Source organism: Geotrypetes seraphini, chromosome 8 (assembly GCF_902459505.1).
Source record: "Geotrypetes seraphini chromosome 8, aGeoSer1.1, whole genome shotgun sequence".
Lineage (NCBI taxonomy): Eukaryota > Metazoa > Chordata > Amphibia > Gymnophiona > Dermophiidae > Geotrypetes > Geotrypetes seraphini.
Genome location: NC_047091.1, coordinates 117,450,314 through 117,463,245, shown reverse-complemented (window position 1 = coordinate 117,463,245; position 12,932 = coordinate 117,450,314). Strand labels below are relative to the sequence as shown.

The window sequence follows — 12,932 nt, the reverse complement described above, 5'->3', positions numbered from 1 at the left end:
AGTTGCTTGAAATCAGTGCTGCAAGTCTCATCTCTTGATATTGCAGAATAGACTGATGAGAAATCCAGGCTTGTCCAAAATCTCTTGCCTGGATCTCTAAACTCCAACATACAGTTAGGATTTAGTTTAGGCAAAGATTTACTGCAACAGAGACTAGCAATGTAACTAAACAAACAAACAAACAAAAAAAAAAATTAAATGATTGGAGAATGCGGGCATCGATCCCGCTACCTCTCGCATGCTAAGCGAGCGCTCTACCATTTGAGCTAATTCCCCACACTGACTACAGAGGGCAAATCCGCCCTTACAAAAGTTTCATAACACCTCTTGTCATCACCTATATATATATAAATAGATCTTACAGGCTTTCCTATGCAGATTTCACCACTTTTCTATAGCACCCGACTGTCCCTCCCCATACATATACTGTATTTCTACTTAGTATTCAGAAAACCCGGCGGCCTCGGTGTGCTTGTGGGGCAAGGAAGGGGGTGGGTGGGAGGAGGAGCAATATCAATCCCACCACCAAACTTTCATCCATTGAAAACTGCGAACCCTCCTTTCATATTTGACAACATTCCCGCCCATCATGCTGATTGGCTGCTTTTAAATGGCATGGCCATAGGACGGATTTCAGCCTTTCTATTGGATCTCTATACTATCGCTGAAAGCTGGTTTTGCCCCGCCCATAGTTAGGTCATGTGATTTCACAAGAGCAGTTCTGTAAGTACAATTCTAGGTGTATCGATTCTACCAAGGACCCGAAAATAACAATTAAAATTAGTATAAGGGAATGATTTTTGTAAAATCATGTTTTGTTATGTGACTGATATTATTTAGACTTTAATTTCTATTAATGAATAGAACGAAAATAATATAAAATTGCTTGGTTTTACAGACTTTTATATTTGATAGACTGGTCTAAAATGCTGACTTAATAGGATATCAACATTTATCAGGAGACGCTAAAAAGCTGTAAGATAATTTGTCTCAAGTTGGATGAAGAATCTAGAAAACAAGACAGAATTCTGCCTGTGGGAACGAAAAGAGCAGATGTTTGGGAGATAAAAGATGATTACAGCTTCTGAATTAATTAGTGCCACGCACATAGACCCATGCGAGTGAGGAAAAAATACAGTATTTAAAACTTTATATGGCATCTGGAATGAACTGTCTGGCTTGCCTCTGGATTTCACCACAGCTGTCATAATTTAGATACCATGGGGGTGGAAGACATAAAAAGGCAGTTATCAACGCTCAGAAAATTGTCCAAAGGCAAAATGGAGATGTGCGGGAAGTGTGCAGGTTTGTAACTTACAGAGCTGTCTCTGCTGCAAGCATGCCTGAAAAACCTGAGGGAACTGGAGGGATTTGTTCAGTGACCTAAATAGCACAGAGCAGTTAGGTGAATGTCCTGGAGTATTTTGGTGTCTGATCATCTTAAGAACAAAATGGGTTTTGGGGGGTGTTGTCCTTTTATTTCATCTTTCCATCTGGTTAGAAGTTTGCAGAGATGTAGCAGAAGTTTATGATACAATACAATAATCTAGCAAATGATGGCTGATGAAGACCTGTATGATCTATCCAGTCTAATTGTTTGCTGCAGTTCTTCTTTTTCTATGTTTGTGCTGCCTATTAGCCCCTAGAAGTTCAATTCAAAATAAACTAAAAAAAGTCCAGTTGTAAAATCAAAACCACATAGGTGTAAATAAAAACAATGCAAAACCAGCATGAACTATTATGATCAGGAAAGTCCTTAAGAAGAAATAAAATGGCATCACTCAACAAAAATAGCCAAAGCTAGGGATGGACATACTGATTAGCCAGCATTATAAGCCAAGCAAGATAAACTAGTTTTTACTAATATTTTGAAATTTAACTGATCTGAAGTTGTAGGACAACATCAGAGAATGCCTGTGGTCTAGTCAGAATTAACCTCCCTCAAGAGCTTCCAAGTTGTGCAGTCCCAATATTGAACTCAACGTCCTGAAGCTTTGTGAGATTTGTAATCCCTGACTCTTTTCTGTTGAAATCAATGCTGCAGTTCTCATAATGCAACAGGATGAGATTGACCCATGACTGGCTTAACTTCGTTCTCCTTGAACTGGGTAACTTGACAGTTTTACTTTTACTATCTTCCAGGGAAGGATTAATCCAGGGCTTCTAAACCCAGTTGTCAGGGCACACCAAGTCTCATTAGGTTTTCAGGATACCCACCATGAATATGCATGAAATAGATTTGCATTCACTTCCCCTTTGGTATATAAATCTATCTCATGCATATTCATGGTGGGTATCCAGCAAACCCAATGAGACTTGGTGTGCCCTGAGGTCTGGGTTGAGAAGCCCTGGATTAACCCTTAAGTGCAGTGTTTCTCAGTCCTGGAGTACCACCTTGCCAGTCAGGTTTTCAGGATATCCACAATGAATGCATGAAAGAAATTTGCATATAATGGAGGCAACATATGCAAATTGAGTTGAGAAACACTGCTATTCTTGACTGTTCAGAGAGGAAGCGAAGATAGCAGGGCAGGTTAAGACAGGTAAATAGGCATGTGCCTAGGGCCTAAATATTTAGGGCGGGTCCCTCTTGGATATGCTGTAACAAATCAGCTGCTGGCAAAAGGGAGAACAGAGTCTTCACTGTCTGCAAGGGTCTATCTATTTACTCATCCCTTATGCACAGTCTACAGGAGGAGTCGGTGAGAAACACCTTTTACTTGCTACTCCTCCATTCTGAGAACCATGTTTGTTTAGGGTCCACTAAAGACACATTGAGCTACATATTCAAAGAGAAATATCCAGATAATTGCCACCATCATTGTCTGGATAAAGCTGCAGAATATCCTTACAAAACTGTTTCCACCCTAGTTGGAAATGCCTGTGATCTAGTGGTCTCAGAATTAATCTCCCTCAAGAACTTCCATGTTATCCAATCCCGATATTGAACTCACGCTCTGAGTCCCAGGGTGAAGTGAAGGCAGAGCCTACTATCCAGAGAACTGCAGTCATAGATCATCCTCTGGACCTATCTCAGGCTGACCAGTTATGGAAATAGAATTGAACTTGGATGAGCCTAATAAATCATTTAAGGTCCTTATCCTTGCAATTCAGATTTGTTATAAAAATCCCATCCTTCCTTTTTGAGTCACTTTTTCCCCATGTCAGTGTTTCTTAACTTAGTTCTGGAGTACCCCCTTGCCAATCAGGTTTTCAGGATATCTACAATGAATATGCATAAACTTGATTTGCATATACTACCTTCATTATATGCAAATTTCTTTCATGCATATTCATTGTGGATAACCTAAAAACTTGACTGGCAAGGGGATACACCAGGATCGAATTGAGAAACACTGCCCTATGTGTCATCATGCTCTCTGTGATCCTCCTAATAAAACTTACTGGTCATTCTCTTCCATTTACAACAGGATTGTTCAATATCAGTCCTCGAGAGCTGCAATCCAGTCGGGTTTTCAGGATTTCCCAAATGAATTTGTATGAGTTATATTTGCATGCACTTCTTCCATTGTATGCAATTAGATCTCATGCATATTCATTTGACAAATCCTGAAAACCCAAGCTGGCGAGGGCTGAGGTTGCACACCCCTGATTTACTTAGAGCTGTAGGTGATTTTGTTTCCGTGTTATGGTATCTATGCTTTTGAATGTACTCCCTCTTCAGATTCAATATCAAACCTCATTCAGGAAATTCAATTCAATCTCTTACTTTATGGCAGTGGCTCCCAACCCTGTCCTGGAGGACCAACAGCCAGTTGGGTTTTCAGGATAACTCTAATGAATATGCATTGGGCAGATTTGCATGTCTGTCACCATTATATGCAAATCTTTTTTATGCATATTCATTAGGGTTATCCTGAAAACCCAACTGGCTGGTGGTCCTCCAGGACAGGGTTGGGAATCGCTGCTTTATGAAGGCTTTACCCTCAGACCAAGGTTTTCAATCCAGTCCTTGGAACTCGCTGCTCCAACCTGCTTTTCAAGATAGCCATAATAAATATACATGAGGTTGATTTACATTCAGAGCTTCCACTGTATGTATATTCATTGTGGCTATCCTGAAAACCTGACTAGTTGGGTGTATCCCAAGGCGTGGGTTGAGAATCCCTGCCTCATAGTGACATATAGCTTTGCTTACTGTTGGGCAAGCAGTCACAATACAGTTCCTTTCTTCCCATTATGTCTTTGGAGTAACGCATTTTACTTCTCCTTTATTTCTATGTGGCTTGTGTGCTAGCATGATATGATTGAACCTTGATCCTTCTACTGTAAGTTCATTATACTGCTCTGACTGTAACTTAGGCCTCCTTGCATGTTTACGCACTCTCTCCATCCTGCCTGTTGTGTTTTTATTGTAAACTGCTTATATTTTTTTTACTTTTTATTTGTGGTATATTGAATAAAGTTGAAATGTGAAATGCCAGTCAGTCCTGGCTTGTTGGTAATCTCTACCACCCCACCTGGGAGTTTGAGTAGGGAAAAACTTTCGGACAGAAGTTGGGCAAACCAGAACTGAGTCCCCTCATTCTTACGAATAGCTTAAATGGAGTTTTCATAGGGATAGAGCACATGCATGATATATTATTCAAATGTAAAATCATTTTCATGAAAATTTGTTTCTTGTAGATTTGGATGGTGCCCTCAAGCTCTGCTCTCCTGCTGTTCAGTCAGCGGAGTTCCCCACTTGCGCCATCACAGCTGATCTATACACTGTTGCTGTGCCCTAAATCCAGAGAACGGGGTTCTTGTTTTCACTGAATATCCACTTTAAACACATGTGAGTAATGACAGAGCAACAGAACACTTAACTGGACACATTTAAAAGCCATTGCTTTTAGCACCTCAGTGGTGATGTTTCAGTCTCATGTTTGCCACATTGAATAGTTTGTAACCAGACCTGCAGGTTATGAATATTTGAAGTAACTAACTATAACAAATAAATTTCTTAAACTTTATCTTCTGCAGAGAATCATTCCCCATTCAGTGAAGTGAGTGTTGGGGTGGGGGGGGTGAGGGAGATGTTGCGTTTGTTGTTGTAGAAAACTTTGCTGACTGAAAAAGCATGCTGATGAGGGCATTCAGATGGCGTCAGCACTTTGCACACGCAGGCAGCAGCCGAAAAGAGTGGGAAGAAGACGTGAAAGATATAGAATGCAGAAAGCCCACAGGTCTGGCTGGTCATTCTATGTGGCCTGCAGTCACTCTTTCCTTACCTGCTCTGTGGCTTTGGGAGGACAGGGTAAGTCAGCCATGTAGACCTCTGCTGCTGCAGTGTTGCTCTTAGCTTGGTATTCGTCTCCTTGGTGATGAGTAGAGCTCTGCTGCATTATGGCAGTGCTCAGGATGGGGTACAGGCAGGTTGTCTTTTCCAACTCCAGTTTGAAAACTACAGCCTTTGGGTAAACTCCCTGCTTTATATTTTCTTCATCTAGACTTTGCATAGAAAGACAATGGGAGGGGGGGAGGGAGAAAGGACCATTTATATAGAGTGAATGATTTGTTCATTGATTTTTACATACACAAAGGCTTTTTCTGTTATGTGCTTAGGGTTCTGGGCATTCTGGCTAAACTGTGAGAAAGTCTTGGGATAGTTTTATTCCTTTATTTTAAAATTTGCTCCTGAAGGAATATTTGCACAACCTTGTGTATCTAGCTAGTGTCTGTGGTGCTGGGTTGGATTTTGGTAAAGTTGCAGGACGCAGGACTCTTTGCAGAACGCACCATCTCTGACTGCAGAGAATAAACACCTGCAGTCTAGTTCTGCCTGTTCTCCCTCATCACAGAAAGAGATAATGGTTACTGCTGATGGGCCGACTAGATGGGCCATTTGGCCTTTATCTGCCGTCATGTTTCTATCACTGTTGATGTGCCTTGAATATACAGTGTGGAGAGGGTGTGTGTGTGTGTGTGTGTGTGCAGGTTGGCATGCATGTACAATTTACTGCCTTGTATTAAAGCCATCAAGTAGCCTGGTCTTCAAGAAGACTTTTGCCTTTACACATACTGAATCTCTTATCTGTATCCTCATTAAAGATCATTGGCACCAGACACAATGAGATATTTTCAATCACCGCATCCCAGTTATGGAACTCCCTCCCTTCTTATCTTAGAGAAGAAGCTGCTTTATACAGATTCAAAAGTTCCTTAAAAGCCTTTTTATATAGGGATACGTTCGGAAACTAAACCTGGAGCCAGGATTGACTTTGCCCACTCATGCATTCTAATCTATTTCAAATACGATTTTGCAGTTCTTGTTTTCCCCCATCCTATTGTTGTTACCCTCATTGTTCCTTTTCTCCTTAAAAATTGTAGTTAGGTAGTTAGGGGGTGGGCCATTAGTGTGGGCAGACTAGATGGGCCATGGCCCTTTTCTGCCGTCATGTTCTATGTTTCTATCTTTTTCCTTCTGTGTCAGGTTCGTCTATGTCTGCGTTTGTCTTAGTTAGCATTTTAAACAATTTTGTTTCCCCTGTTTTTTTTATTAAGTGTTTGCATCAAATTTTAAATAAACTGTAGTGTAATTGTGGGATCTATAGACCCATTTCTCCTTTTGGAAATATGCACTTAGCACCAATGTGCATCAAGAAAGGGATGCCAGAAAGCCAGGGCTAGCTAACGTGAATACATTTACATTGGTGTGATTTAGAATATTGTGTACAATTCTGGAGGCTGCACCTTCAAAAAGATGTAAAAAGGAAGAAGACGGTCCAGAGGAAGGCTACTAAAATGGTTTGTGGTTTTCATCATAAGGCATATGGGGGACTGACTTAAAGATCTCAGTCTGTATACGGTACTTTGGAGGAAAGGCAGGAGAGGGGAGATATGATAGAGATGTTTAAATACCTACGTAATGTAAATGCGCACGAGTTGAGTCTCTTTCATTTGAAAGGGTAGTAGATTCATGGAACAGTCTCCCAGAAGAGGTGGTGGAGACAGAGGGTGTATCTGAATTCAAAAGGGCCTGGGATAGGCATGTGGGATCTCTCGGAGAGAGAAAGAGATAATGGTTATTGCAGATGGACAGACTAGATGGGCCATTTGGCCTTTATCTGCCATCATGTTTCTATGTTGCTTGGCAGTCTGCTGATAGTTTTGATCTGTTTGAGTCATATCTAACCTTTTGGACAGTCATTTACTTTGCTTTTTCCAGTGCTTTGGATCTTTTAATGCGAGTCCTGCAGATTCATGCATTCTGGAAGCTTCAGTTTGGTCTCTAAGAATTGGTTCAGGACAGTGCCATGAGTTGTTTAAGTTAAAAAATCTTCACACGACAATTTGAATGGGGGGAGGGGATACCTTAGAAGATTCAGGAGCAGCTGTAAAGAGGACCCCTTTCTTTGGCTCCTCCTGCGCCCCAGAGGCCATTGCTTCAGGAGCTTGTTTCTGGCCATGATGTTACCCTCACAAAAAGGCAGGGCAGGCTGCGTATCTACTGAGCCATGTCTGGTTTTTAGGTTCTCAGCCCTAGGCATATTGGGAGGCACATTTCAGTGGGTGCAAAATGCATCCTTTGCTAAACCTCATACCATTTTCCATGTGTCCGTGTTGTTTTCTACCCTGTTCACACACAGGGCCTGCCCTCAAGTACACTAGTTTGCTGATGCGTTTGACAAACTGAAAAAGCAGCTGCCGAGAAAAAGAAAGGGAACAAATTCTGCCTTGAGCTACTACTGAACAAGGCATGAGCTAAATACGAATTCCAATTTATAGACCAGTTGTTCTTTTTTCTGAGATCCCTATGTCATGCATTTATTCACCAGAACAGAGAACTGAAGACTTACAGAAAGATGTGACTGGAAGAGAGAGACCACTTTTAGACCTCTACAGCTACAAATAGGGATGGTTTTAGACATGCTGAAGGCCAGGGCATTTTTTTTTTTTGGGGGGGGGGAGTAGGGTACCAAAGTCTGCTGACAGATTGTGCTTTCTTCAGCTATAGGCAGGCTTGTGGGATCTCTGTAGTCTGGGAACCTGAAGAAGGGGGTGTTAGCTTCTGAAAGCTAGCCAAGAGATTTCTTAAGTTAGTCCAATAAAATGGTTAGTACTTCATGTTTGTATTTATTAATCTTTATTTAAGTGTAAATAAACCTGTCTCTTATACCAAACATGTGTAAGTGTGGTGTGATGAATATTCATTGTAGGTAGCCTAGAAAGAAGCCATGTGTGTGGCTATTGCAGGTTCTTCAACTCTGCCCAACGTACTGACATTGGTTCTTAAACCATAGCCATAATCAGCACTGCTTTTAACTCCTAACTCTGACCCTCCCCCCCTTATAACGTACCCTTGTCTATTTTGTCACTCCTTAACAAAGATTCTTTCCCACTACAAGGACATTTAAAACTGCTTTGCCACCTTTCTGTCTCCTGCTTACCCCCCCCCCCCTTCCTGGGAAACTATTACTGAAATTCTTTCATGTTTTCCTTATACTGTACAAATTAATAATAATAACAGTTTATATTCCGCAGTACCGTGAAGTTCTATGCGGTTTACAAAAGATTAAACGAAGGTACAAATTGGTTGAGCTTAAGAGAGGTGGAAGAAAGAGATTAATAGATCAAGAAAACCATTATTGAGGAGAAAGAGTTGTCTAAATACTTCAGGAACAGGTGTGTTTTCAGACACTTCCTGAATACCTCATAAGTAGTGGGCGAGAGCAGTTGTTCTAGATCTTTACCCCATAATGCTGCTTGATGTGAGAGAAGGTGTTCATGGTGTTTTTTCAGTTTACAACCTCTAACTGGGGGGGAAACGAAGTTCAAATGTGAGCTTCTCTTGTGTCTGTTGGCTGAAAAGGAGAAAAGGTCAGTTATGTATTTAGGGGCTAGTCCGTATTGTACTTTAAAGCAGAGGCAGGCAAACTTAAACTTTACGCATGCCCGAAGATTAGTCTGACCGCTGCATTTTGCATTAATTGTAAACGTCGCATATTCTTTTGGGAAATTGCTAAATAGGCGATGTTACAGTGGTCAAGTTGACTTAGTACGACCTAGCTAAATTTTTCAACGAAAAGATTACTACCTTACGGAGTTCTTTCCCCCCAGCAGTCTCTTACAATTCTCTGCCTCCCAACGACTCCAACCCTATCCTGCTGATAGATCCTGGACTGCCTTTGAACTCGTATCCGAATCCCAGATCTCTAAACTCTGTCTCAAACTGAAATCCTGCAATTGCCACCTGGATCCTTTCCCTTCCTACCTTTACGAAAACATTCCCGCACAGGCTTATAAATTCTGCTTTACTATCGGGCCTGTTCTCCACAGAAATTGGACGCATTGTCTTGTCCCCTCTTCTGAAAAAAGCCGATCTCGACCCTTCCTTACCATCTAACTACCGCCCCATAGCAAATATCCCTCTTCTAACTAAACTGCTAGAGGCCATAGTCGCCACCCAGCTCTCTTCTTACCTAGAGAGATTCTCCATCCTCCATCCCTACCAATATGGCTTCAGACCCAGTTTCAGCACTGAATCCCTCCTAGTTTCCTTAATTTCTAAGGTGCAACAACTACATTCTCGTAACAAATTTGCTGTCCTATTACAATTCGATCTCTCTGCAGCTTTCGATGTTGTCCACCATGACATACTACTTTATCAACTTTCCGAGATAGGAATTGACTCCACTGTCCTAAAGTGGTTCTCAAACTTCCTACGCTTTCGCTCCTACACTGTCAACACAAATGGCTCCATGTCCGTTCCTTGGACACCATCTTGCGGTGGCCCTCAGGGATCACCCCTATCCCCTATTCTCTTTAACATCTATATGTCCTCCCTGAAACGCCTTGTCCTCCTTGAGACAGACCAGAATCTCACCAACCTCCACGAGAACATTACAGCTTGCATAATGAGACTCCATTCCTGGTCCTTCTCGGTACAGATGAAATTGAATGAATCAAAAACAAAATTACTCTGGCTCGGTCCAAAATTAGAACACCTGCCCACCCTCTTCACACTACCCTCAGGCGCTGCACTGTAGCTTGAGTTCTCAAGCAAGGTCCTTGGCATCATTATCGATTCTTCTCTCTCCCTCAATGACCACCTCAACTCCTTGGCTAAATCATGCTTTTTCAGCCTCCACATGCTGAGGAAAGTAAAATCCTATTTTCGCCAACAACATTTCTCCGTCCTTGTCCAATCCATCATCCTCTCCAAACTAGACTACTGCAATGCCATCTACTTAAGCCTATCAAAAAAAAAAGTCTTCAAAGACTCCAGCTAATCCAGAATACTGCAGCCAAGTTAATCTTTGCAAAACACAAGTTTGACCATGTCTCCCCACTCCTAGCCAAACTTCACTGGCTCCCAGTGATTTCCAGAATTCATTTCAAATGCTCTTGCCTGGCTTTTAAGATCATTCACGGCATCCTTCCTTCCTTAATCCCACTTTCTTATAACTCCTCGAGTCCTGACTCTACCAGACCTGCCTAAAGGTATAAACTATCCTTCCCCTCTCTACACGGTATTCGCTATGCAGGCAAACTGGGAAAATCCCTTCTCTTCAGAATTACAGGTCTTTGGAACGACCTTACTATCCCGCTGCAGAACCTGGGCTCCCTCCAATTATTCCGCAAGCAACTGAAATCCTGGCTTTTCACTAAAATGTAATTCTATCCCCCCTTACTCTTCTTTTCTATATATAAGTTCATGTAAACCTTTTTTTTTCCTTCTCTTCCTATATTTTAAGTTCTTGTAAACCATGCCGAGCTCCACATCCGTGGAGATGATGCGGTATATAAACTTAAGGTTTAGTTTAGTTTAGTTTAGTTCTGAATGCTGACGTATCAAAATAAGATTTAATGGATCTAAGTTTCCAGAGAGTGAAAAAACCCTTTCTGATTAAGGAGTCCACCTGGTCTTTCATAGTTAGGCATTGATCCAGAGTTACACCCAGTATCTTCATGGTGGATTGAATAGGGTAACTAAGTTCATTGATGCATAGTGGAGTTTTGGTGTCAAGCGGATGTGGCAAAGCAACGAAGAATTTTGTTTTTTCTGAATTAAGTTTGAGCTGATATACTGATATTTGTTAACATTTGCTTATTTCTGATCTAAAGAAGAAGGGTTACTTTCAAAAGCTCATCATAAAATGTATTGAGTGCTAAAGAAATAAGTAGTAGTGGCAGGCAGCCCAGCCAGAAATGTCTTCCTTAGCTGCATGCAAGGAGTGCTTTCTACCTCTGGATGGCAGCAGATTTCTAAAATTTGTCAGAACCAAGATGTCTACCCAGCTCAGAAGTTTTAAAATGTAATCTTTCCACCATGCCTTTAAAGAATCAAATCTGAATAAAGGTTTGGCTTCAGACCTACTGCAGGATATCCTACAGTCTCTTTAAAAAACACCAACTTTTTTCCTTTCTTTAGAAAAGAGGCATCTCTTAACTTGTCCAAATGTTGTAGCCATGTTTCAACTGCTTTCCTCCTAAAACGTCTGTTGTACTCCCTGTTTTTCTCATTACAACTTCATTAACTCCCTTGCCATAGCAGGTATGCTAGGACCATACGAGCATAGGGGCTAAACTGCTTTCTGGATATCATGGGTGGTCCTTCCAGAGTAGGGCTGAGGTTTCCAGTATTTGTACACATTGGTCTATGTCCCCAGTACTAGCTTATCATGTCCTGTGATAGTTGTGCAAGGTTTGAGCGGGGTTTTTCAAGAAATGCAGCCAGACGAAGATAAAAAGAACACCCCAAAATCTTTATTAATGTAAATGCTGAAGGTTGTTCCTTCAAAGGCACAATAACTGAGGAAATAAAAAAGTCTCTAGAAACTCAGGTGCAATCTTTATGTGGGCCTGTTGCTGAGGTTACCAGAAGTCCGGAAAAACCCAGATATATCCTCTTTTTAGAGGATTGTCCGGGCTCCCAGATGGGCTTTCCAAAACCCAGCGTTTATCCGAGTTTTGGAAAGCCCCTACAAGCTCCGGCCGCATCTGGAGGGCCTCTGAGCATGCGCAGATGACATCACACACATCCGCACATACTCCAGGCCCTCCAGATGCAGCCGGAGCTCATCGCAAAGAGAGGAGGCTTTCTGGGGACAGGGCTGGAAGGTGAAATGGGGCGGGGCATGGCTTGAAGCAGAACAGGGCGGGGTTATGTGTCCGGTGTTTTCTTTTTTTTTAGATATGGTAACCCTACCTGTTGCTGTCAGGTCCAAGTCACAGTTTATGCAGCCTTACTGCAGATTTGCATAACTGCTGGTCTGGCTCCATCCAAGCTTCAAGAACAGCTTCCTTACAATATACAAGTTAAAGTTTAGCTTACCTTAGCCAGATTCTTGTACCTTATTACAGAAGTCAGGGGTAGGGAACTCCGGTCCTCGAGAGCCGTATTCCAGTCGGGTTTTCAGGATTTCCCCAATGAATATGCATGAGATCTATTTGCATGCACTGCTTTCAATGCATATTCATTAGGGAAATCCTGAAAACCCGACTGGAATACGGCTCTCGAGGACCGGAGTTCCCTACCCCTGACAAAAGTTGTGAAGGCATTTGCTGCAGAGTGATTCCTTTCCTCTTAGGGCCTGTTCTGAGCTGTGAGTTTTTATTTGTATTTGGCCATGCCATCCCTGCTTTGTATATGCTGAGCTACCATTTTTCTGTTTTAGGCCCTGCCTTTTAAGGTGGCTCCTTAACTGTGAATGAGTGCCGTTATGGGGGAGTGGTAGATTCCTATAGACTCCCTCAAATAACTATTCTCAGTCATACTAAGTCAGGGATCTCAAGAGTCCCTCCTTGAGGGCCGCAATCCAGTCAGGTTTTCCCCAATGAATATGCATTGAAAGCAGTGCATGCACATAGATCTCATGCATATTCATGGGGAAATCCTGAAAACCCGACTGGATTGTGGCCCTCAAGGAGGGACTTTGAGACCCCTGTACTAAGTCATCTCTAGTTCCAGGCTGGAGATGTTTTTT

The 12,932-nt window shown here is 42.0% G+C and overlaps 1 protein-coding gene and 1 non-coding gene across 3 annotated transcripts in view; one reads left to right on the top strand and one right to left on the bottom strand.

The window, feature by feature from the left end:
• Nucleotides 1-203: 203 nt before the first annotated feature.
• TRNAA-AGC lies at nucleotides 204-276 on the bottom strand. Its single transcript has one exon. It is a non-coding gene; the product is annotated as a tRNA-Ala (tRNA).
• A 372-nt stretch (nucleotides 277-648) lies between these two features.
• Nucleotides 649-12,932, top strand: part of HAPLN4 (hyaluronan and proteoglycan link protein 4) — a 56,651-nt gene continuing 44,367 nt past the window's right edge. Inside the window, exons 1-2 of one of the 2 annotated variants that reach the window (XM_033953961.1) lie at nucleotides 649-723; nucleotides 4,648-4,798. The gene's annotated coding sequence lies outside the window, so the exon portion shown is untranslated. Of the gene's footprint in view, nucleotides 724-4,647; nucleotides 4,799-5,361; nucleotides 5,421-12,932 lie in introns of those variants that run through there. The other variant, XM_033953962.1, reaches the window with a different exon arrangement.